The sequence below is a fragment of the Vulpes lagopus genome, chromosome 13, assembly GCF_018345385.1.
Source record: "Vulpes lagopus strain Blue_001 chromosome 13, ASM1834538v1, whole genome shotgun sequence".
Lineage (NCBI taxonomy): Eukaryota > Metazoa > Chordata > Mammalia > Carnivora > Canidae > Vulpes > Vulpes lagopus.
This window is the reverse complement of record NC_054836.1, coordinates 36,320,801-36,345,893: the sequence shown is the minus strand read 5'-3', so window position 1 is coordinate 36,345,893 and position 25,093 is coordinate 36,320,801. Positions and strand designations below refer to the sequence as shown.

The 25,093-nt window shown below is 44.6% G+C and overlaps 1 long non-coding RNA gene and 1 other non-coding gene across 2 annotated transcripts; one reads left to right on the top strand and one right to left on the bottom strand.

Annotated features, from left to right (window-relative positions):
• Positions 1-167: 167 nt before the first annotated feature.
• On the bottom strand, positions 168-239 carry LOC121475203. Its single transcript, XR_005983666.1, has one exon. It is a non-coding gene; the product is annotated as a small nucleolar RNA SNORD93 (small nucleolar RNA).
• Positions 240-3,053: 2,814 nt separating this feature from the next.
• On the top strand, positions 3,054-23,317 carry LOC121474507. Its single transcript, XR_005983419.1, has 3 exons — positions 3,054-3,110; positions 7,687-7,918; positions 23,252-23,317. It is a non-coding gene; the product is annotated as an uncharacterized LOC121474507 (long non-coding RNA).
• Positions 23,318-25,093: the final 1,776 nt, after the last annotated feature.

Sequence of the window (25,093 nt, the reverse complement as noted above, 5' to 3'; positions counted from 1 at the left end):
AAAGATCCTTCGAAAGATTGTCAATTACTTAAAAATCCATTTAAAAAATAACCTTTTCTTGACATAATTAAGTATTACCTGTTTTCTAGAGGCTTTCCTCCTTCCTATTTAAAACATACTTCCTAAAGGGAGGAGGGATGTGACCATGTAATCAATTCCTATCACATTGGCCTCAGATAAATCCTTAAACACCATCAGAGAAGCATATCCAATCAGATTAGATTTCTCATCCTCGGCCAAGAATTCCATTCAGCTCTTTAATAATTCAAGCCAAAATTCCCTCCATTTGGTCCATACCTGAACTTCATCAGCATCTTGAACTGGACTGAGCCTGAGAAAGGTGAGAAGAACAACGTTAAGAATTATGTCGCTTTTTATGGTTTGGGTTTTTGTTTGTTTTGTAGAGTGTCTTTTATTGTGATTATCTAGTAGCTACCCCCGATGAATAAAAAGCTCCCTGTGAATAGAGTTCCTGTAAAAAGGCTACTTTCTCCAAAACGTCCTCACTCGGGGAATCTCCTTGGTAACTTTCCGCAGGGAGTAAAATGAGCAGTGAATTAAGCTCCTATCCTCTGGGATTCCATAGAATATAATGTCCCCAGCCAGGATCTTTCCAACTTGATCTCTTTATTACGTTAGCATGGAATAGTAGCATTTTTTTTTTTTTTTGGAATAGTAGCAATTTTAGAAAAAAAAGTAACTACTACTGGCAACAGTTTGTACCTAGGAAACACTGTCACAAACTCTAAACAGATTTAAAAACCAAAAGAAGCCTGGAACTTGTTTACCCAGAGCAGAGCTAGCAAGTTGAGAACAGTCCCCGCTCCTGTTCAGTTTCCACAATCCTTAAATAGACTCTGGCTCAAGCTGCGGCTTCCTTGTCATGCTGTCTGGCTCTCTCCGCCCATGTTTCTGTCTCAGAGGGAAATGTTGAAACAGTTGGGCCCCAGAGGGATCCCCCACACATAAAGCAGTTGTAAAACAGCCTGACCATCGTGCTTCCCGGTGTCATAGTGGGAGTCACCAGATTGAGGGACTCCAAGCAGGGAAAATTGGCCATGGGCTTTGGGCTCAAACACACGGCTGCTAAAGGGGTGTCTACAGCACAGTTTGCAACGCTACTTTTTTTTCCCTTTTTTTTTTTTAAAGATTTTATTTATTTATTTGTTTGTTTATTTGTTTATTTATTTATGAGAGAGAGAGAGAGAGGCAGAGGGAGAAGCAGGATCCCGGGTCTCCAGGATCACACCCCGGGGTGAAGGCAGCGCCAAACCGCTGGGCCATCGGGGCTGCCCTTTTTTCCTCTTTAAAAGCATGATAAAATGGATGTCCCACTCAATGTCCTAATCAGTAAAATTAGGTATTTTCTAGCAAGTGAAAAGGTCTCCAATAACGGTAGGCCAAACCTGTAAAGCCCCCCAGCCTCACATCTCAAGAGGAGATTACTTCGTGATGCCTAGGAGATCCACTCCCAGTGCAGGTCTTTGCAAGTTTTACTAAATTCGGAGAATGACCCTTTCTGCAGCAAGGTGAGCCGGCGTCTCCGTGGACACAGATCAGAACCCCAGTGGTTCAGATTTCTTTCCCCAGGACAGAAACCAAGACGAGCCTCACGCCATGAAAATGCTGGAAGCGAGGGTCCTGTGCTGCACAAGGCACCTCCCGAAAAGGTGGGTGGTGCGGGGAGGGGGGTGCTGCAGGCTCCCTCCCGAGGGCTCCCAGGGGCCTGCGGCTCCCGCAGAGACTCACCCCGGAACTTTTAAAAAAGCCCAAGTAGGGGATCCCTGGGTGGCTCAGCGGTTTAGCGCCGCCTTCAGCCCAGGGTGTGATCCTGGAGTCCCGGGATCGAGTCCCACCCACGTCAGGTTCCCTGCATGGAGCCTGCTTCTCCCTCTGCCTGGGTCTCTGCCCCTCTCTCTCTCTATATATATGTATCTCTATCATAAATAAATAAATAAATACACAAACAAACAAATAAATCTTAAGAAAAAAAACAAGTACCCTGCGCAGTGGCGGCGGAAAGGCGTGGGCGTGGGCGTGGGTGGCCGAGCCCGCGAGATGCCCGCGAAACGCCCCGCCTGCTGCTGGCTCCGCACCGAACCTTCCAGCGCTGCGACCCACCGCCTCGCTCTGTCCAACCCGCGGGGTCGGGGTCGGGGTCGGGGTCGGGGTCGGGGTCGCCTCGGCAGGTGGGAGCCCGGCTCCGCGCCCCCCTCCGCTCCCCCTTTTCGTTGAAACAGGCGGCTGAGCTCCCTGGGGCCCGCGGGCCTTGGGCGTCGGGGCCAGCTGCACGGGCGGGCGGGGCGGGGCGGGGCGGGGGCTTCCCGGGGTCCGGGGCTCCCCGGCTCCTCTGCGGGGCTCGGGGCCCCGGGCTGAGGCTGGGGCGCGCGCCGGGGCTCCCCCGGTGGGTGCCCCCCGAGACCCCCGGCCACGTGGCCCGTCCCGGCGTCGAGCCGGGCGGGAGACACTTACCGGGTCGCGCGCCGGGGCGGAAGAGCGAGCGCGCGGGAGGGACCAAGTTTAAAAGAGGCCTGGGCGGCCCCGCGGCCGGGGGCGACCTCCCGCGAGGTCCCCGAGCGCCCCTCCCGGCCGGGACCCGCCCCGGGGCTCTCGCTCGCCCCCTGGCGGCAGCCCGCGGCCCCGCGCCGCCCGACGCCTCTGCGAGCGGCGTCCGGTGACCTGGCGGCGGGTTAGCGGAGGCTCCGGGCGCCGACACCGCGGGGTCTGTCCCCACCCCGAGCCCCCCGCGGCCCCCCTTCCCGCCCCCCGCGGCCCCGCCTTCCCGCCTTCCCGCAGGGCGGTCCGCAGGCCCGGAGCGCTGCCGCCCGCCCTGAAGCCCCCAGCCCCGGGCTGACACCTGCAGCCTTAGTCGGCTTTGGGATTTTGAGATGCGGGGCTCCCTGGAAACTGGGGCCTCGAAACTGGGACACTTGAGATTAGCTTGGTTGGAGGGACTGACTACTTTATTATTTTTTAAGATTTTATTCATTTACTCATGAGCGACACACAGAGAGAGGCAGAGACCCAGGCGGAGGGAGAAGCAGGCTCCACGCAGGGAGCCCGACGTGGGACTCGATCCCGGGTCTCCAGGATCACGCCCTGGGCCGAAGGTAGGCGCCAAACCTGAGCCACCCAGGGATCCCCTATTATATATATGATTTTTATTTATTTATTCATGAGAGACACAGAGAGAGGCAGAGACAGAGGCTAAGGGAGAAGCAGGCTCCCTGCGAGGAGAGCCTGACGTGGGACTCCATCCTGGGACTTGATCCCGGGACTCTCGGGATCATGCCCGGAGGCGAAGGCAGATGCTCAATCACTGAACCGCCCAGGCGTCCCTACTTTATATTTTTATTTAAGATTTTATTTATTTATTTATTTATTTATTTATTCATTCATTCATTCATTCATGAGACACACACACAGAGAGGCAGAGACACAGGCAGAGGGAGAAGCAGGCTCCACGCAGGGAGCCCGACGTGGGACTCGATCCGGGGACCCCAGGATCACACCCCGGGCTGCAGGTGGCACCAAACCGCTGCGCCACCGCGGCTGCCCCCCTCTGTTTTATTTTTTAAAAATTTTTATTTACTTATCTGAAAGGGGGAGGGAGAACGCATGGGCGAAGGGGAGGAGCAAAGGGAGAAGCAGACTCCTCCCTGAGCTGGGGGATCCATCTGAGGACCCTGAGATGTAAGACCTGAGCCTAAGGCAGAGGTTTAACTGATTGAGACAGCCAGGTGGCCCTGGAGGGACTGCTTAGTGTGACAAGTGTTTTCTGAGTGCTGACTGTGCCAGGCAATGAGTGGAGCCAGGGGTGTAAAGTGGAGTGAGAAACTGTGCCTGCCCTGAAGGAACATAAACAGACTTTCACCTGCTGACAAAAGCCCACACACTGTGCCAGGGGCATGGCAGGAACCACTGAGCCAAGCCTGCTAAGGGGTCTGGGAAGGCTCCTTGGAGGAGGGGTACAGAGAGTGAGTCTAGCAATGCCAGCAGGAAGGGGGCTGCACATCACACATAGGAGAGGTAAAAATCAGAGGTCAAGAGATTTAAGGAATCCTAGAGTAGAAGGGACTGTATAGATGAGCCAGAATTTTCTCTGGTGGAGTAAAGCCAGCCTTAGGGTGTTCTCCAAAAGCAGAGTTGTCGTGAAGTTGAAATACGAGCTCCATTAGGATTTTGTTTTCTTCTTTACCGGGTCCCTAGGACATAGCATTGTGGAGGCCGAGAAAAATCAAGGCCATTCCACCTCAAGTTTAGCATTAGCACGAGTACAGCCATCTTAGGCCCCTGTGAGTAAGAGCCGAACTTTACAGGGAAAACTGCAGAATGTCCTCAATGTCCTCGGCAGAGAATCCCATATCAGAAAGACAGCAGAGCCCACCCCCGTGGTAGAAAGTCCCATATTAGAATGAGAACAGAGCTCAATTCCCCTGAAAGCCCCATATCAGAATGTAAACAGTACTTGAGAAATTCCTCCGCCCCTTCTGAGAATCCCCTAGACCAGCCTATAAAAAACCCAGCTGTAACCCACTTTGGGGTCCAAGTCCCTGCTCCGCTGTGTCGGTATACTTGGACCCAAGCTCGAGCTTGCTAATAAACCCTCGTGCGCTTGCATCGGTGCTGGCTCCTTGTGGTTTCTCAGATTCGCAATCTTGGGCACAACAAGCATACTGCCTGGAATGTGTTTGGCTAAGGGGGAAATGACTCCAGGAAAAGATACCATTTATCCCCAAAAGTAATTGAGTATTCACGGTGGCAGTGATGGGATCTTACCCCAGGCTGTAACTTTCCTGGGTCACCTTGACTGTGAATTTATCCCTGCATTCCCAGTACATGGCCTGGGGGCTTGGTGCCCTATAAGGACTTGATAAAACCTGCTGGATTTCCTTCCTTGGCCTGCTTTTTACACATACTTGGTAGAGAAGGCATCCTGGGACTCCGGAGGTGTGGGGCATTTCTCTGGCTAGTTTTGCTGCTGCTAGAGAGAAACCTTATCACCCACCCATCCTTTATCTGGATAATGCCTCAAGCCTCTGCCCCACTGCTTCATTCCCTTTCAGAAAAGGAAATTCGATGAAATCCAATGGTAACGTTAATTTTGAGAGCATGCCAGCCAGGGAAGGCATGTTGGCTTTCATTTTCCACCTGCCACCTCCTCTCAATAGAAAAGGCTAAGATTCTTCTCATCAGGGACGGGGAACAGGGGGTAAGAAGTGACCACTTGGAAGCCATTGAGGGTTTTCTTGGTTCAGTATACAGCCCGCTGGGTACATTGTGTCATTACCTTTACCTCTGTGCTTTTCTGATAGTCCTAACAAAATGAAATGTAGCATTTCTTGTTAACCGTATGATAGCATGATCCTGCATTTTACTCAAAATTTTTGGCACCTAAGTACATCATGGTGGGTAACATCTAGTGGTTTATCTTCCTCAAAGAAAAGCAAATCCATTGAAGGCTATAAACTGAGAGTTTGTGTTCTTTTTCTTCCCTCACTGCCCAGGATCTGTGCAAGGCAATTGTGACTCAAGGTCTGGATTGGGATGGGAGTAGAACAGACTAAACTCTGAAGACACAATCTTATCAGCAATTAAGTGAACACTTCTATTTCCATGCTGTGTTTTATGTCTGTGTTGGTTCTGGATGTGGAAGGGTAATTATTTTTCACCTTCCTCAAGCCCTACAGTTACCTGATCCCTATACCCAGGAGATCCTGAGACTCACTTGTTTTCAATGAACTGACATCAGACACAGATCTAGGGCATCTGCTTTCACAAATTAATTGGCCCATTCGTTTACTTTTGTCTCTGTGTTGAGGGCACATTTCTTTGTTTTGTTGTAGTGGAGAGTGAGAAAATAAAGGAACGGCAGATATTATTTATGATTTACATGATCACTCCAGCCGGGTAACAGTTTAATTGGTCATTGGGCCATTTGCCACACGCAGGTCTCTGCCCAGCAGCCTGCCTTTTCCAAGCAGCTGGAGGCTTGTTTTCAAGCCAAGAGAGAATGCCTGCCCACACTGAAGTCTGTTGGTTTCATCTGCCTAAATAAACTTGTGTGGCTGATTTTGGCAATCTGAAGGTGTACTTGGAAGTGTCCTGGAAGCACTGGGATATGGATGTGCTTGTTTCTGATCCCCACGTGGGTACAAAACAAACTATTTTAAAAAAAAAATCCTCTTTCAGGTTTGTTATTTACAAACTTGAGCATTGTTCACAATATTTCTAGGAAGTATACGAATAAGGGTATAACATAGAATTTAATTTGGTTACATATCAATATATCCAATGTATTACCTTTATTTTGTTATTTTTTTATTATTATTTTTGTATTACCTTTATTGATAAGAATGATCTGGTTTGTCGTAAAACAAAGAAAACTAAAACATTCTTTAACTCTACATACTTCTACAACTAACCCCTCAGTTCTTTGTTTCTCTTTATAGCAAAACTTCTCAAAAGTGTTGTCTATATTTGTCTTTAATTCCACTCCTCCATTCATTGCTCGATCTACTTATGCTGGTCAGCCTGTGAGATGGTCCCCAATGACCTGCTATCCATGCCTTGTAGAGTCCTCTCCCCTTCGGTGTGGGCTGGACCTAGTGAATTTCTTCCAACAAATAGAGTTCAGCATAAGTTAGGGGCTGGCATGGGGGAAGATGCTCCACATCATATGTCATTAGGGAATTGCAAATTAAAACAATGAGATGTCATTATATATCTACTGGATAGCTAAATTCCAGACAGTGACAATACTGAATATTGTTGAGAATGTAGAACGTGAGGAATTCTCATTTACTACTGGTGGGAATGCAAAACAGCACAGCCATTTTGGAAGACAGTTTGGCAGTTCCTTATACAACTAACATAAATATAAACAAAACATGGTAAGAACCACACAATGCAATCATGATCCTTGGTATTTACTCAAAGGAGTTGAAAGCTATAGCCACAAAAAAACAAAACAAAACAAAACAAAACAAAAAAAAACAAAACCCTGCACACTGATGTTTATCATAACTTTGTTCGTAATGCCAAAGCCTGGAAGTAACAGATGCCTTTCAATAGATGAATGGCTAAATAAATTGTGGTACAGCTAGACAGTGGAATATTATTCTGCACTAAAAAAAAATTTAGCTATCAAGCCATGATAAGACATGGAAGAAACTGAAATGCATGCTATTAAGTGAAAGAAGCCAATCTGAAAAGTCTACTTAGTGTATAATCCCTTTTGGAAAAGGCAAAATTATGGAAGCAGTGGAAAGATCAATGGTTGCCAGAGGTTTGGGTGAGAGAGGATGAATAGGTGGAGGACCAGGGATTCTTAGGGCAGTGAAACTATTCTGTGTGGTATAAGGGCAAATACATTTTATTACATATTTGTCAGAGTCCATAAAATCTGCAACACAGAGTGAACCCTAATGTAAACTATGGACTGAGGTGGATGATGATGCATCAGTGTTGGTTCATCACTGAAACAAATGTTCCACACCGGTGAGGAATATTGGTAGTGTACTGAGGATATGGGAAATCTCTCTGCTTTCTGCTCAATTTTCCTGTGAATGTACAATTGCTCTGGAAAATAAAGTCTTTTTAAAAACTGGTGGGATGTCCCTTCAGAGATTATAAGACACTGAAGCTGCCATCGTGGGCTGCTGTTTCTTGCCTTTTCTCTCTTAGATTCCTTGCTCTAGGGGAAGCAGGCTGACATGTTGTGAGCTGCTTTATGGAGAGACCCACTTGGCAAGGAATAGACATCTTAAGCTATTAGCCAACAAGGATCTGAGGCCTGCCAACAGCCACATGAGCAAGCTTGAAAGTGAAGCCTCCCACATCAAACCTCAGGAAGACTCCAGCTCTATCCAACATCTTGATGGCAACCCTGTGGGAGACCAGGAGCCAGAGGCATCCAGTAAGCTACACCCAAATTCTGCCCACTGATGCTGTGAGATAATACATGCTTATTGCTTTACACTGCTAATGTTTGTGCTACTTTGTTATGCAGCACTAGATAACTAATACACCAATCCATCACTCCATGGATACAACTTTTTCCAAGGGCCACAGTGCTTTTAGTCTTGACCTTAGTTGCTTTGTCAGTTGCTAAGAGTGAGCACCCTCTTCTTGAAATACTTCTCATTCGGCTTCCAGGTCACCACACTTTGTTTTTGTTTGTTTGCTTTCCCCAGCCTCATAGCTGCTTCTTCGCAGGCTCTGTGACTGGATCCTTTTAATTTGTCCACCTTTACTCTGGAGAATTCTCCAGGGCTCAGTCCTCAGATCTCAACTCTCCTGATCTACTCCTATCTAGGCAATGACTTCATCTAGATGTACAGATTTATTTGTTTGTTTGTTTGAAGGAGAGAGTGAGTGGGAAGAGGGGGGCAAAGGAGAGGGAGAGAAAGAATCTTAAGCAGGCTGCATGGTCAGCACAGAGTCCCATGTAGGGCTCAATCTCACTACCCTGTAAATGCGGAGACTTGTTCTTACCAATGCCCGGCACCGTGTGTGGCACATCTCAGACCCTCACTAAATGGTTGTTAAATGCTCAAGATTGGACTGGGGCAAAGCACCCCATGGAATCAAGATGGGAGGGGGGGGGGCAAAATGCCCCCCTCCCATGCTAACATAGCTCCAAATTCCTCAGACAACTGCCAGTGCTCAAAAAAGGAAAATACTATCAAAAAGTGAGCTCTGGTCACAATGACCCCCTAACTTATAGAGAGCCTCACCTGCATAACTCTGAGAATCAATCAGGGATTGTACATGGCTGTATATACTAAATAAATATACCAGGGCTCAACTGAATGGCAAAACAAATTTAAAAAAATAAATAAGCACTTTCCCGGAAGCCTTGTTTGGTGACTTCCACTTATATCTCATTGGCTGGAAATGTGTCGCATGCCCTCCTCTAGCTGCAAATGATAATAGGAAATGCATTAAAAAGAGAAAAGAAAGTTGGGTATATTACCACCCTGAGCAAAAGTGGGGTGCTTTTGTAGAAACGAAGTGACAGAGAAATGGAAATCATGTAGGTATTCAACAGTATGAGCCTCTTCCTTTTGCACAAGAAAAGCAATTTCCCCAATTTTCAGTCCTAAAAGAACATGGATAGCCTCAACACCATGTTCCATGCTTCTGCTTTAATCTGAATGGAGTTTTAGGTGGTGAGGACAGCGTGCATAGAATTCCCGAGTGGTCGGTGAGAAACAGCCATGGAATGTGAGCATGTGGGACAGAGAATGATTGCAGATGAGTTTCGTTTAGTTGTATATTTATGTGATTTTTCAAATCAACACTGCCAAGCTTACATTTCAAGAGGGTAGGGATTGTGACTGTATAATGTCTGTATATAAATGTCTGTATATAAAACCCGGGCTGCCTGAACCTCGTGCAGGCTAATAAATGCCTTTCATAGAAATGTTGATAAATATGTGAAGCTGCTTGATTGCATTGTCCATTTGGATGAACATGTATTTATGACCCACATTTGGAAGTCCAGAAATAGCTGCCTGGCTCCTCCAAATTTGTGCTGGGTAATTGAATGCAGCAATACTACAAATGGCTTCTCCTAAATCATGCTTTAAGCTTTAAAAAAAATTATAATGAAACAATGAATGATCCTTTTGTTCTCTCCAGAGAGGCACACAATATGGGTGTCTCGTTCCTAACCCTTGATGTGACTAACCATCTATGCAACCCTAACTGCTCCACCTCAAAGGCAAGTGACAGGATCTGTCCACCTTCTCTTGTGACCGCCCTGTGTCCTTTCTTCTCGCCTCACCAAATGTAGCCCTTTGGGGGGGGGGGCAGTGGCATCACAAATGTATCCGTGTTCTGCTAGATGGGGCATGAGGTGCCTGAGGGGCTTGATGTTTAGAGAGTCAAGTACATTTATTCAGATTCAATAATTTAAACAGGGCTTTGAGGTAAACCTTCAGTCTATTTTTGTAAAGGGCTCAGCCTTTCAGGTTTCGGCTCCCCTTCCCTTCTCCATGGCATGTGGTGGGGGGGTCCCTGGGAGGTGCTCAGGGCACCAGAGGGGAGACAGGCTGACCCTAACAATCTGTCCCCCAGCTGATCTTTGCTGCAGTGGAGGCTGTCCGCAGACAGTGACCCTGAGATGTGACTCTTCCAGTCCTGGCTCTTCTCTGGGGTTTGCAGCTGAAACCTGGGGCCCCATCACTCATGTCACACACTTGCTCTTGGTTCGGGCAGGCCTTAGGAACCTGCCCTGGATGATTTCCTGGTCACCTGCCCTGGCCACCCTGACCACCCTCACACCTGCCCCATTGCTTTCTTCGTAGCATTTACTTGTGTAGCTACCTACCTGTCTCTTGACTGCATTTCTCTACTAAAACTTTAAGTCCCTTTCCAGATTATTTACTTCGGGGTCTCCCAAGCCTTGGGAATGTGGACAGTTAGATCCTTCTCTAGTCCTTTCTGTGTCTCTATCCCCACCTCCATGCCCAGACCCATATACGTACCATTCTACATCAATGAAGAACATGGACTTTAAAATTTTTGGAGTATATTGTGTTTTTCTCTTTTTTGTTTCCTGACACATTCATTTATTCATTCATCCAACAAATGGTAATTAAGTGCCTCTCCATTGCATAAGGATCTGGAGATAAAACAATAAAAAAGACAGAGAAAGCTTCGTTCTCCTTGGACTTTACATTCTAGTAGAAAAGCAGTCAGTTAAATAGCAGCAAATACTTCAAAAAAATATTACCACCCTTTCACACTCCCTCTGGTAAGATCGATGTCACCCTCAAGATTATTTAGTCCTGTTTAGGACTCTCCTATGGTCTAGGAAGGTGAGAACTAGGTTTAAGAGGTTGATGAGTTTTTTTTTTAATTTCCAAAATACTCTTCCCTGGGGCTTCCTTGCTGACTGGGCAGCCAGGGGTCAGAGGAAGTCTCACACCTTGATACTCAGGAGTCCTACTCTTTCTGTTGCAGGAACTTTCTGCCTTTGCTGCCCACCATCCTTGGTCACACTGCTTCAAAGAATGAAGAGGTAGACCAGACAGAGAGTGGTGGGCAGCAAAGCAAAGTTTATTGAACTCCCAAAGAGAGAGGGGACCTGAGAGGGTGGCTGGTGGGATTTCTCAGTTTAGGGGTTTTTATGAGCTCCTTTGAGGAACTATCTTAAGCAACCAGGGTGGCTGAGTCATGCCAATCAGGGCTTTGATCACGTATCTGTCTGCCTAGTAAGTTAATGTCTACGTGCTGATGGTCTTTTTTGCTGACATCTGGGGTCTTATGTCTTAACTGCCCCTTGTCAGTGATAGGCACACATGCCTTGTGGTTAACTCTCTTATTTTAGGATGTTTTGCAGAATTCATTTCTGCAAAGGCTGCAAAACACAATTCGAGCACGGACCTGTCTAAGCTGCAAAACAGGATGTTAATGTTCTTTTATCTGAGCTGTTCTGACTCCATATTTTTTTTCCTGGGGACCCTGGCCCTGATTACCTAACTGTCCAACTAACTGCTAACATTTCCTCACAGGGAGTGAGCACTGTTCTCTCCTACTGCAAGGAGAGTGGGGGCAGGGTGCTTAGAGTGTCCTCTGTGTGCATCTCTGCATGTGTGTCAGGGAGGGAAGGCAGGTGACAATGTGCAGCTCTCACTGATTATCAGCAGTCATTTTCCCACCCATGCCTTCTTTCCTCCTCCGGTGGTCTCCTAATGGTTTGTGGACTTCTGCGTCTGGCTAGACAGAGACTCGGTCCTGGCAGAGCAAGCTCTCCTCAGGGCTCTGTGGCACTGACCACTGTGCCCTCTGAACATCCTAGCTGTTGCTTGACTAGCTGGAGGCTCTTGTTCCAAATATGCCCCAGGTCACCCCATTAGTGGCAAGAGTTGCTGCTTATGGAAATGAGCTTCCTTTTTTTTTTTTTTTTTTTTTAATTTATTTATGATAGTCACAGAGAGAGAGAGAGGCAGAGACACAGGCAGAGGGAGAAGCAGGCTCCATGCACCGGGAGCCTGATGTGGGATTCGATCCTGGGTCTCCAGGATCGCGCCCTGGGCCAAAGGCAGGCGCCAAACCGCTGCGCCACCCAGGGATCCCAATGAGCTTCCTTTTTGATAATAGGCTCAGAACCCAAAGCATTCACTTTGAATTTGAACCAAATTTGAATCGTGATGAATCCTTTAATCACTTCTTTATCTGCTGTCTGCTTCTGCTGGCTTTCCGGTCTCTGCCTCCTCAGGGCATGACACATCCCTCTGCAGGACTTTGCTCCAGATGACTTGGATGTCATCTTTAAAGTAGGAGTTTGTAGGGGCATGTGGGTGGCACAGGCTGTTCAGAGTCAGATTCTTGGTTTCAGCTCAGGTCATGACTTCAAAGTTGTGAGATTGAGCCCTACTGGGGGCTCCACGTGCAAACTCTACATTCAGTGTGGTGTCTGCTTAAGACTCTCTTTCCTCTGCCTCACCCTCCCCCCACCAAATAAATAAATATTTTTAAAAAATGAAATAGGAGTTCATGATTAGCCCACATGACTTCTATTAGTATAGAAATCAGCCCCACATGTAGCGGGGGTGAAGGGGGGGCGTTTACCACTGTCTGATCCCACCCAAGTGTAGAGTTAGGGCGCCATCCGTTTGGGTATTTTCTGGTTCTGTTCAGGGGTGTCCCGGGGCACCAAGGACGCGTTCCCATGTGAAAGTTTGGAATGGTTCAGCAACTACTGAGATGTAAGAGGATTTTCTTCTGCTGGGAAAACCGCAGGGGTCCTGTAAGCCCCTGTGGACAGAAGGTTCTCACACCACAGCAAAGAAAAGAATGATTAAATTGACTTTTCCATCCATGTGCTCCCAAGGGCATAGGCTGATCTTTAGATGTCAGCATGGTGTTTAGGTTCATGTGGCCAGAGATACAGAGAGCACCCCTTCTCCTTGCCAGAGTTTTATATTATTCATTAATTGGTTTTTTTAAAAAGGCAGTAAGAGAGGGATTCTCTCTGGGAGAAAGATACATAACATTTTCTGCAACTAAAAAAATGGTTATTTTGTTTTCTGAGAGATTATGCATACTTGCTACTGTGAAATATTTCCATTAGAAATTAGAGTGATGGTTATTCAATAAGATGTTAACCACACTGATTCTTTGCCCTCTGCTGAGGTTACTTTGGTTTCAAAAGTCTGAATGATGGAGAATCCCTGCTCTCCATCAGACCCCTGTCTTAGAAGAGGCAAACAGAGGGTCCTCTGTGGAGAAGCTCTGTGGATGTGACCTGGTCACTGTTTCCAAAAGGTTGAGGTGACCCAATCCTGTCTTTTTTATTTTTTAAGATTTTTTTAAGGTTTATTTATTCATGAGAGACACACAGAGAGAGGCAGAGACATAGGCAGAGGGAGAAACAGGCTCCCTATGGGGAGCCTGATGTGGGACTCGATCCCAGGATCCCAGGATCACGCCCTGAGCCAAAAGTGGTCAACCACTGAGCCACCCAGGCATCCCTCAACTTTGTCTTTTAAAACCAAAGTTACTGTGCAGTGACATCTAATTTCAACTTTTCTTTCTTCATTTGGGGGTTCTGAAAGGGGAAGTTCTGTCTTCCAGCAGAAACATTACCTTGTATTAAGCTTGCAAAATTCCTCAGAAGAGAGCAAAATGTGTAAGTGATATTGTAGAAGTTTTAACATTTTTGTTTCTTTTATCATTTTTGTTAGGAAAAGAAAATCATAGGAACTCTGGTGCTCATGTATCCCCTGATGTGTACTATATGCGTTAGGCAAGTAAGTGAAATCAGGGAACTGGAACAGAGAGAAACGGGGGGGAAAGGAGGTCCTACTTTAGATAAGATGGTCCACTATGAGAGGCTGATATTCCTGAGGAGATCTGAAGGTGGGGAGGGACTGAGCCATGGGAAAGCAGGCAGAGGGAGTGTAAATGCAAAGGCCCAGAGGTGAGAAAATCGGAACATGGTGATCTCCTGATCTGACTCCCCGAACCTGGGGCCTTAGAGCAGGCCCTCTTCTCTCCACATCAGGGTTCCAGGCCCCCATATCTCACTTCCTTTCCTACTCCTATGCCCTCCCCCAAGTGTCCTGGAAGCAGGGGCCTCTTCCTCCTTTTCTAGCTCCCAGACTCCATTGCTTTGGTGTTAGCTCTGTACCTTGCACCCCCCCCCCCACTACCCACCCCTGAAAATTTAATTTATAAGGCCACTTATGGAAATATTTTTTAGGGATGAAATAGTTTCCATGTCTTTTCACTTCAGCCATAGCAATCCTGCTTCTCTTTGAGGCAGTGTGAATACCTCCACCTCACTATCTATAGTCACATTACAAGGCAAAGGGGTGGGGGAGTGGGACATGGGGAATAACAGCATATTGCCTTGGCTTTTCCTGCCCCCCAACACTGGAGATGTGGTTTGCACACCCTTAATTTGACAAATCTGCCTTCCAGAATCATGACCTGTGACTCACCCATTTCCAAAAGCAATGGCTTTGTTCTTAGTCCTCATGTTACATTGATTGTTCTGCAGAATCTGACACTATGGAAGCATTATGTTAATGCTTCCAGAAATTGACTACCTCCCAACTAACTCATTTTTTAAAAAAAGATTTTATTTATTTATTCATGAGAGACACAGAGGGAGAGGGAGAGAAACAGAGGGAGAGACATAGGCAGAAGCAGGCTCCATGCAGGAAATGTGATGTGGACTGGATCCTGGGACTCTGGGATCATACCCTGAGCCAAAGGCAGATGCTTAACCGCTGAGCCACCCAGGCGTCCCACTAACTCATTATTTCATTTTTTTTTAATTTTTTTATTTATGATAGTCACAGAGAGAGAGAGAGAGGCAGAGACACAGGCAGAGGGAGAAGCAGGCTCCATGCACCGGGAGCCCGATGTGGGATTTGATCCCGGGTCTCCAGGATCGCGCCCTGGGCCAAAGGCAGGCGCCAAACCGCTGCGCCACCCAGGGATCCCCTAACTCATTATTTCAAAGTGCATACACTGAGTGGAGAGGTGCCACTGCAGAAGCTGCTTATGAGGAGAAGCACACACACATCCTGTTCCAGGAGGAGCTACAGTCCAGTAAGAGTGGCAGCTGAGGGGTGGAGGGTGCTAAGGGAGTATGCAGGAGGGGTTCCTCACCTGACCTGGGGCTGGAGTCTGGAAGGTTTCCCTGGACCTCTGAGTGTGAGTGTGCTCTGACTCTAATTTCGCACAGCCCTGGTTCTCCTCCTGCCTGACTTTTCTGCACCACCCGCCTGCCTCTGCCATCTTATCCTCATCTCTTGATTGGATATTTTATCTGACTGCTTTTCTGGCCACATAATCTCTCCATATTATCTCCCTCACAGCTTTATCTTTTCTTTTACTTCTCCCATAGATAAATCCCACACCTGTCTTCAGTCTCTTTGGCTCCAAAGTCAGCTCTTGACTCACCTGCTCTTTCCAGCTTTTTACTTTTTGGACTTCTGGAATATCCTTCCTTTTGACCTAGCTTAGACTCATTTTTGAATCAACCTTGACTAAAGTTCCCCTCCTACATTCAAAGTGATATTGGGAGAGACAGTCTACCATAGGCAATGAGCAACCCTGCATGTTCTGAATATGCCAAGAATGCAAGAGCCTGATGGTACTTTACCCAAGACATTACTCAGGGCTATGTTTACGGCAAGCAGCCTTGAGGGAGGCGGTAATGCCTCCTTCTAGGCAAAAACCGGGCTTACTTCTGCTCCTATAAAAACAGTGAATTGGGCAGCCCGGGGGGCTCAGCGGCTTAGTGCCTCCCTTCAGCCCAGGGCCTGATCCTGGAGTCCCAGGATCAAGTCCCATGTCAGGCTCCCTGCATGGAGCCTGCTTCTCCCTCTGCCTGTGTCTCTGCCTCTCTCTCTCTCTCTCTCTCTCTTTGTCTCTCATGAATAAATAAATAAAATCTTAAACAAACAAACAACAGTGAATTCTCCAGCTCAGGGTTCCTCTCCCATAACACAATGCTCTACATGTTCAGGCAACGAGGATGGATCTGTTGTGTCATCATTACGGAAGCATAGGGAACCCCTAAAAACCAATACAAAACTCTGGATATATATATATATTTTTTTCCATATATAATAAATAAAACTTTGGTCTCTAACCCAAGGGTCTCATAACTTTTGCCAGCATCCACGCGAGACTAACATGCAAACTTGTAAGTAGGGTAAAATTGCAGACCCTGCACAGTTCTTAGCAAGTGTCCTCCCTAAGACAGTAACTCCAGTGTACCATTTGATATTGCTAGGCAACCAGATTGCTTCTTATGTTCTGAATGGCTTTTGAGCGCTGTTTTTTCATTATACCCTTTCCCACCATTGTTGGCTTGCTGCAGTTCTTCTCTGGGCTTGAGATGAGTATTTAAAAAAAAAGAAGAAAAAGAAAAATAACGTGGGTTATAGGATGCAGCTCTTTTTAACACTGAAACTGAGATTGAATTTGCCATGAGAGAGCTCCTACTTCTGATTGTAGATAGAGGATTATGATATAGGCTATCAGTAATAGTCATACTTACTAAACCTTTTATTTGCATGGTGGATTCAACTTAAGTAAGGTTCCATCTATCATCTCATCTCACCCTCAAGATAATTGGGAGGTAACTAGGGCAGGTAATCCCAATGTCCAGATAGGAGAGCCAGGATTGGAGGATTAAGGGACCTGCTCAAGGTCAAATAACTAGTAAGCATGAGGACTAGGATGAGAGCTGGGTGCTCGTCTGGCTGGGCATTTCCTATGGAATCTTTATCATGGTTACATAGTTTGATACATCGATCACTTTTAACTGCGGAGTCAAAGACTGTATACACTCAGATGGATACTATTAATTTTTAGTAATTTTAAGGAAATCTGAGATATTTTGCCTCCCTGGGGCAAGTAAAATAAATTATTAAAAGTACTATTATGCATTTATAAAAAGGGAAGGTATTTCTGTACTGACATGGAATGATCACTAAAAAATGTTCTTTTTTAAAAAAAAGATTTATTTATTTATTTATCAGCACGATCAGACTATTGTGTTTAGCAATCAATAGCATGCTTGCAAAAAAAAAAAAAAAAAAAACCTACCTTAAAACCCTTTGTCGGAATGCTTTCCACTTTCCACAGAGCAGAAACTAAAATAACCCATTATACAATTAGTCACAAATCCAGGCCTCAAGTTTTTTGCCCATATACATGAGTATTGTTTTTTGCCCATATATATGAGTATTGTCTGAAATAAGTCTGTGTGGCATCGAGGCCCTGCCACCACTGTGCTTGGCTAAGGTCACAAATCTGTTGTAACATGTAGCTTCCCTGTCACTTCTCTGGCCCTCCTCTCTTGCTAAGTTTTGCTCCCTGGCAGTAATGAGAACCACCTGCCACTGCCATTGCTACTGCTGCTGCTGCTGGAACTGCTGTAGCTGCCTTGGTTTTGTGGTTTGGCAAAGTATTGGCTTCCACCACCATAGGGGCAGAGCTTCTCCCTCCAGAATTCCCTCCCTTCATGGGTCCAAAATTTGAAGTTTGATTGTTGTAATTGCTAAAATCAGTATAGCTTCCAGCAGCTCCAGAGTTGCTTCCATCATTACCAAACCCGTGATAATCTTCCCCCACTGCCACTGTATCCACCACCACCTTGACTGCCACCAAAGCCACCTTGCCCACTATAGTGTCCTCCACCACCAAAGTTGGCTTTCCCACAAAACCACCTCCACAGCCACCACCAAAATTTCCACAGCCACTCGACCTCTTTGGATGGGTGAAGTACTAGACATCCCTTGCTCAGATAGGGTTTTCCTTACTTCACAGTTGTGACCATTCACAGTATGGTGTTTTTTGTTTTTGTTTTGAAAGGGAGAGAGCATACACATGAGTGGGGAGGGGGAGAGGCAGAAGGAAAGGGAGAGAGAATCTTAAGCCGGCTCTATGCTCAGGGCAGAGGCCCACAGGGGGCTTAACCTCATGATCCTGAAATCGTGACCTGAGCCAAAACCAAGTCAGACACTCAACTACCTGAGCCACTCAGGTATTTTTGAATGACAGTCTTGTCTACAGTCTTGGTCATCAAATGTTACAAAAGCAAAACCTCTCTTTTTGCCTCTGTCTGGGTCAGTCATGATCTCAATCACTTCCATTTTCCCATACTGTTCAAAATAATCTCTTAGATGATGTTCTTCAGTGTCTTCTTTCATGCCACCAACAAAAATCTCTGTCACAGTTAAGTGGGCACCAGGTCTTTGAGAATATTTTCTCGAAACACCCCTCTTTGGTTCCACAACTCTTTCTTCCACATTGTGTGGCCTTGCATTCATGGCTGCATTCACTTCCTCCATGCGTGACAAACCCAAAGGCTCTGGAGTGCTTGGTTGGATTTCTCATTACCACAGAGCATTCCTCAGTGCTCATAATGGCACTTAGACTCTCATTGGTTGTTTGAAAGCTCAAACCTCTGATGAAGAGCTTCTGCAGCTGTTCAAGCTCTTTGGGAGACTCTGATTTAGGCATGATGGTGGTGGGAGGGGAGCTGATGCTTACTTGGTGGCGTCCACAGACAGAAAGGAGTAGTCTAATGAATATATCTCACGAATATTCTTAATACTTATTATTCTGACATATTTTAAGACTACAAAAAGTTTCAAAAATTGAACAGAGAATTCCTGTGTGCCAGAAACCCTCTTCACCCAGCTTCCCCAATGATAACATTATACATAACCATAAATGACAGCTTTATAACATAACTGTAAATTGACATTGGGGCAATTCTATTCATTCATATAAATACTTAACTTGGGTTTCTAAGGAATAGTTTTAAATGTCTGAGATAGTGAATGTATAGTATGTATACTATTTATTTTAAAAGAAGATGGGAAGATGTAGATGTAGTTCTTTGTTTCCAAGATGTAAAAGAGGGGAAGGATGTATATGTATTTATCTGTTTCCAAATACTTAGAATATCTCTTAAAGGATATATGTGAAATGAGATACATTGAGTTGCCTCCAATGAGAAACTGGGTAGCAAGATGTCAAAGAGGTGGAGAGTATTTGAATTCTGTGTTCTTTGGTATGAATTAATCTATTTTTAAAAAGGAAATGAGAAATCTTTTTGTGTATTCATACAAAATAATCTCTAAGTTACATTTTTAAATGAAAAACACAAGGTAAATAAGTGTATATGCATCCCATCTACAAAAAAGGGGAGGGGAGGAGCTCTGTGTCTTTGCCTCCATATGCACAGGTTTCTCTGGAAGGATGTGTACAAAATTGGTAACATTGGTTTGCCTCCAGGGATTAAAATGGGCAGACAGAAGTGAGAGGAAGACCTTTTGTACCTTGAAATTTGTACCTTTTAAATTTAGACTATGTGATTTTATTTCCTTTGCAACAAAATAGAGGAAATTAAAAAAAAAACCCTAAAAATAAATTGGTTTTACCTTATAATTTTTTCCCCCTCTAAAATAGGGGCTTTTCAGTTACTCTCTGGCTAACATCCAAATTTCTTAACTTGACATTTAGGTTCTTTTTATAACTTGGTCTCATTATTTCCTGCCTGGAGCTTTCTGTTTTACCTACTGTGTTTCATTTTCTCTCCTCATAATCATACACTTTCTGGTATTTCTTTATTCTTCTCTTCCTGCTCCCCAGCCATCAGAAATCAGCTCAGGCTCACTTCTGAATCACATCGTGCCCCCACAGTCCAGCCCTCTGGGATTTCTCTATCTTCCAAATTCCTATAACAATGTCTTGTCTGTTCTATACATTTTGCTCTTAAACATACTCTCTTGCCTTATCTAGGGTATGTGTACTCTGTCCCCAAATAGGATCACCAACTCCTTGTGGACAGTGGCTAAGTATGTGAGTTTTCTGAAATTCCCTTTTCCTGGCAGAGTGTTACACTAGGTTGATGGACCAGTTGATGCTTAAATTTTTTTTTTTTTAATTCTGGATCTTTAAAAGATTTATTTATTTATTTTAGGGAGAGAGTGTGCTTGTGCCTATGCATGTGCATGCGGCAGCGTGGGCAGAGGGAGAGGGAGAGAGAGAATCTCAAATAGACTCCCTGCTGAGCGGGAAACCGGCTGGGCTGTGGGGCTCCATCTCACAACCCTGAGATCATGACCTGAACTGAAATCATGAGTTGGTCACTTAATCAACTGAGCCACCCAGATGCCCCAAATATTGATATATTTTTAAATATAACATTTCTGGAAAACAAGATACATGATAAAAAATTGTTTTTCTTTTTGGCTTATGTATTTGGCTGCGATGTGGAAAACAAGTCCTAGTTCCCTGGTAACCATGGTGAATTAATTAGCTTTTCTGATATGTTATCAACTACTTCTTGGGGTTCTCATTTTGAGTAAATGACAGAGTTGGGTTCAAATCCTGGCAGGTTGAGGGATCCCTGGGTTCAAATCCTGGCAGGTTGGGGGATCCCTGGGTGGCTCAGAGGTTTAGCGCCTGTCTTTGGCCCAGGGCACGATCCTGGAGTCCCAGGATCGAGTTCCACATCGGGCTTCCGGCATGGAGCCTGCTTCTCCCTCTTCCTGTGTCTCTGTCTCTCTCTCTCTCTCTCTCTCTCTGTGTCTATCATAAATCAATCAATCTTAAAAAAAAAATCCTGGCAGGTTGGATCTCAGAGCTGTGTAACTTCTAACCTACATTCTTTACTTCATAGCAACAGATGTTTGTTAGCTTCCCCCCATTGCAAAACACTGTATGAAGATTAATGAAGTGTAAAAGATCTTCCTCCAGGAGCTTATATTCTATTGCATGTTGCATCAGTCTGGCCCTTGCCCATTTTATGGCTGCCTGTGTAGTAGGGGCAGCCAGTTCTCAGGAGGCTCCTCATAGGTATCCTTAGAACTAGAGAAAAAACTTCTGGAAAAGATCAATTTTTGAATCTGAAGCCAGTAAGAATGAGGAAGCAAACAGCAAATAAACAGTAACAACTCAGTTTTTAATTAAATGTTCACTAGACACTATGTTGCAGCCATATTGTCTCTCACATTATCTTTAACTGATTAAGGTGGGTGCTAATGTCACCCACTTTTGCAGAGGAGATAAGAGACACGACGGTGATCACACAGCCCAGTGATAGAGCCACGATTCAAGTGCAGAGCTTTTGTGCCTGGGTCTGTATGTGTAGTCCTGACTTAATGTCATTATTTTTCCAAAGATTAGCCATGTGGACAAGTAACTTGTTAATTTATTTGTCTGACTAGATCATAAAATCTTTAAGTGGAAACCTGTACCTTATTTTCTTGTTTCTCCACACACAATTATCCACATTTGTCTGTACTCAATATGCCAGAAAAATACATGGAAAAATGCATAAAAAACAATTATGGCTTATAAATGTGATGTGAATAAGACTAGGATATTCAGATTTGAAATTCAGCAAGTCAACCATGTACCCGGCAGTGTGAGGTGGTACAAAGAGCATGTGTTTTGGGAGACTAGAAAAGAGGCCTCTGAAGTGCCTGGCACAGGGAGGTACCCAATACATGGTACCTCATTAATACATTGATACTATCGAATTTAATTTTTCTCACACACAACCTGTTAGGTAGTATAGTAGTCCACTCAGGTTGCCATAACACCACCACAGACTGGGTGGTTTAAACAACAAAAATTTATTTTCTCATAGTTCTGGAGGCTCAACATCCCAGATCAAGGTATCATCAGCAGGCAGGGCTTCTCTTCCTGACTTACCAAAAGCCTCCTTCTCCCTGTGTCCTCACAGGGCCTTTCCTTGATGCTTGCATGTGGAGAGAGAGCTCTTGGATCTTTTCTCTTAGAAGGACATCAGCCCTATCAGATAAGGACCCCATACTTATGATCTCATTTAACTTTAATTACCTCCTTAGAGGCCTTATCTCCAAACCCCTTCACTAGGGTTGAGGCTTCAACATCTGAATTTTGGAGGGATATGGTTCAGTCCATAGTGGTAGTTACTCTTATCATTTTACCAATGTGGAAATGGATAGTCAAAGGAATGGTCCAGTTTTTCCAGGAACTCTGGCTGTGCTGTCAGATAGTTTTTGACGACCCGTATTTCCATATGTTTCTCCTTCCTTGGAACCAAAAAAAAAGCTCAACCATCTAATACTTTCTAGAGGTTTTTTTTGTTTGTTTGTTTGTTTTGCCCCAAAGAAAAGAGTCAGCAGCATCTTTTCTTTGGATAGTGCTGGTGAAAACCTGACAGTTTCCCCCTCTTATTTTCTGACATTTATGCCTTCATCTCTCCTCTGTTATTTTATAATTAGCTGAGGCCACAAGAGTTATAATGTGATTGATTCGTCCCACTTTCCTCTACATCACAGAACGGGAACCATGACATAGCCAGGCTTTGAAACAAAGCTGGGAATAGAAGGTTGTTGAGCATACGACAAACTCTAGGTGGCATTATCTTGTTTCCCTCTCCCCAGAAATCATGTTATTCTTACCCTGAGGGCTGTGATATCATTATAATCCAATATTCTTTACAGTTTCTGCCTACCCATGCCTTCCACTGCCCATGTCATCTGTTCTCTCTGTTTTACCAGCTTCAGTCAAATTGTTATTTCTTTCCGTCTTGAGTTCAAATCTTACTTAGAGGATCTCATCTGGTTCAGCTAGTTAGCAACCCTTTAGGTTATTCGTCATCCCTTTAGGTTTTGGTCTAATCATATGTGTTCCTCCAGTACAATGGAAAGACTTCTTTCATCTGTCACAGCTTGAGGAAAATCTTCTTTGCAAATATGCAGTGGCTTTTCTTCTAGTATTGTGTTTATGCCTCTTCTATAAAGCAATCTAGTGTTGTGGCTAACATTCAACCTCCAGATTAAGAGCATCTGGGTTTAGACTCTACTTCTACTGCTTACTGGCTATCTGAAATTGGGGAAAGTTTTTAAAAGATTTTATTTATTTAACGAGAGAGACAGAGCACAAACAGGGGGACCAGCAGGGAGAGGGAGAAGCAGGCTCCCCACTGATCAAGGAGCCCTAGGTGGGTCTCAATCCCAGGACTCTGGGGCCATGACCTCAGCTGAAGGCAGATGCTTAACCAACTGAGCCAGCCAGGCACTCCTAAACTTGGGAAGATATACTTCCCTCTGCCTCAATTTCCTCATTTATAAAACGAGAATGAAAATACAGACCCTGCTTCATAAAGCTGTGAGGATTCAATGAGCTAAAGCATGTGTGCATTTAGCACAGTGTATGCATATAGTAAGTGCCTAGTAAGTATTAATTATCTTTTTTTTTTTTTATGCAGGCACCACACCCAGCATGGAGCCCAACGTGGGGCTTGAACTCATGACCCTGAGATTGAAACCTGAGCTGAGATCAAGATTCAGATGCTTAACCAACTGAGCCACCCAGGTGCCCAATTTATCATTTCTAATTGTCTAAGTATTCATGCTCACTAGGAAGGAGAATGCCAGTTGTTTTGCTAAAGATATCCTTAATTGTAAATTTACAAATAAGCATTTAGGTACACGCTCTGTGGTTTGGTTTTTATTATTATTTTATTTATTTATTTATTTATTCGAGAGAGAGAGAGAGAGGCAGAGACACAGGCAGAGGGAGAAGCAGGCTGCATACAGGAAGCCTGATGTGGGACTCAATCCTCGCACTCTGGGATCACGCCCTGAGCCAAAGGTAGACACTCAACCGCTGAGCCACCCAGGCATCCCAAGCTCTGTGGTTGATTAAGCAGCATGATTAAGGCTGTTAGTTCCTGATGAAATTCATACACCAATTCTACGAGTGTTTATAAATATAGTCATTGGGGATATAAGATTAATGAGATAGAGTTTCTGCCTGTAATCTAATTGGGGAGATAGGCATTTGAATAATAAATCAACTCAAAAGTGGCAGCACAGAGAAAACAGAGTGCTCAACTTGCCCTAGACAGGAGCAGGAGCAAGTCAAAGGAGATTACATCTTGGAGGAGATACTTAACTGGCTCTTACAAAAGAAGAGGGTGTGGGAAAACATGTCTGGCAGGGGCAACAGCAGAGATGAGAAATAATATGAGGCTTTCAAAGACTATGTAGGTTGTGCAATGGATCTTTAATCTTTTATCCTAAAGGAAATGGGGGGTCCTTGGAGGGTTTTATTTTGTTTTAAAATCCACCTCTTTTTTTTTTTATTTATTTATGATAGTCACAGAGAGAGAGAGAGAGAGGCAGAGACACAGGCTGAGGAAGAAGCAGGCTCCATGCACCGGGAGCCTGATGTGGGATTCGATCCCGGGTCTCCAGGATCGCGCCCTGGGCCAAAGGCAGGCGCCAAACCGTTGCGCCACCCAGGGATCCCTAAAATCCACCTCTATTGTTTTTTCTTTTGATAAGAGTTGTATGCACACATTATGAAAAACAACACATACAGAGATATATACATGGAAACTGAAGATTTCCAATAATTCCTTCCCCTGTCCCCTGAAACAATAATTACTACTACAAAGAGTTTGAAGTATATTTCTCTATTTTTCTCTCTATGCACATAGTAACAAATATATGACGATTATTATAATAGGAGAGAAATCTCTTGTGTTTTTAAATATATCTTTTAATGATTTAGTACTGAAATAGGATATTGAATTTGGAGGGAAAACTAGAGAGGCCAAAGCTGCAGATAAGGAGTCAGTCTTTACTTCAACAGATAAAATTGAATTTCTGGACCTGTAAACTCATCAAGGTCAGCTAGGTTCCATCCTCTCTATGAAGTTTTTTTCTGATCCTCTCAGTTCTCCCTTCCTAAAATTCATCTGCCTTCCCATCATATGTTGTGTATAATTTTATTATAAAACTTAGCACATTCACTTTGCATTGCAATCATCTATTTACTCCGGTCTTTTCCACCCAAACATTAAATTCTTAAGGGCAATGCCTGCCTTTCTTTTTCTTTCTTTCTTTCTTTCTTTCTTTCTTTCTTTCTTTCTTTCTTTCTTTCTTTCTTTTTCTTTCTTTCTTTCTTTCTTTCTTTCTTTCTTTCTTTCTTTTCTTCTTTCTTTCTTTTTCTTTTTCTTCTTTCTTCCTTTTTCTTTTCTTCTCTTTCTTTTTTTCTTTTCTTTCTTTCTTTCTTTCTTTCTTTTTCTTTCTTTTTTTTCTTT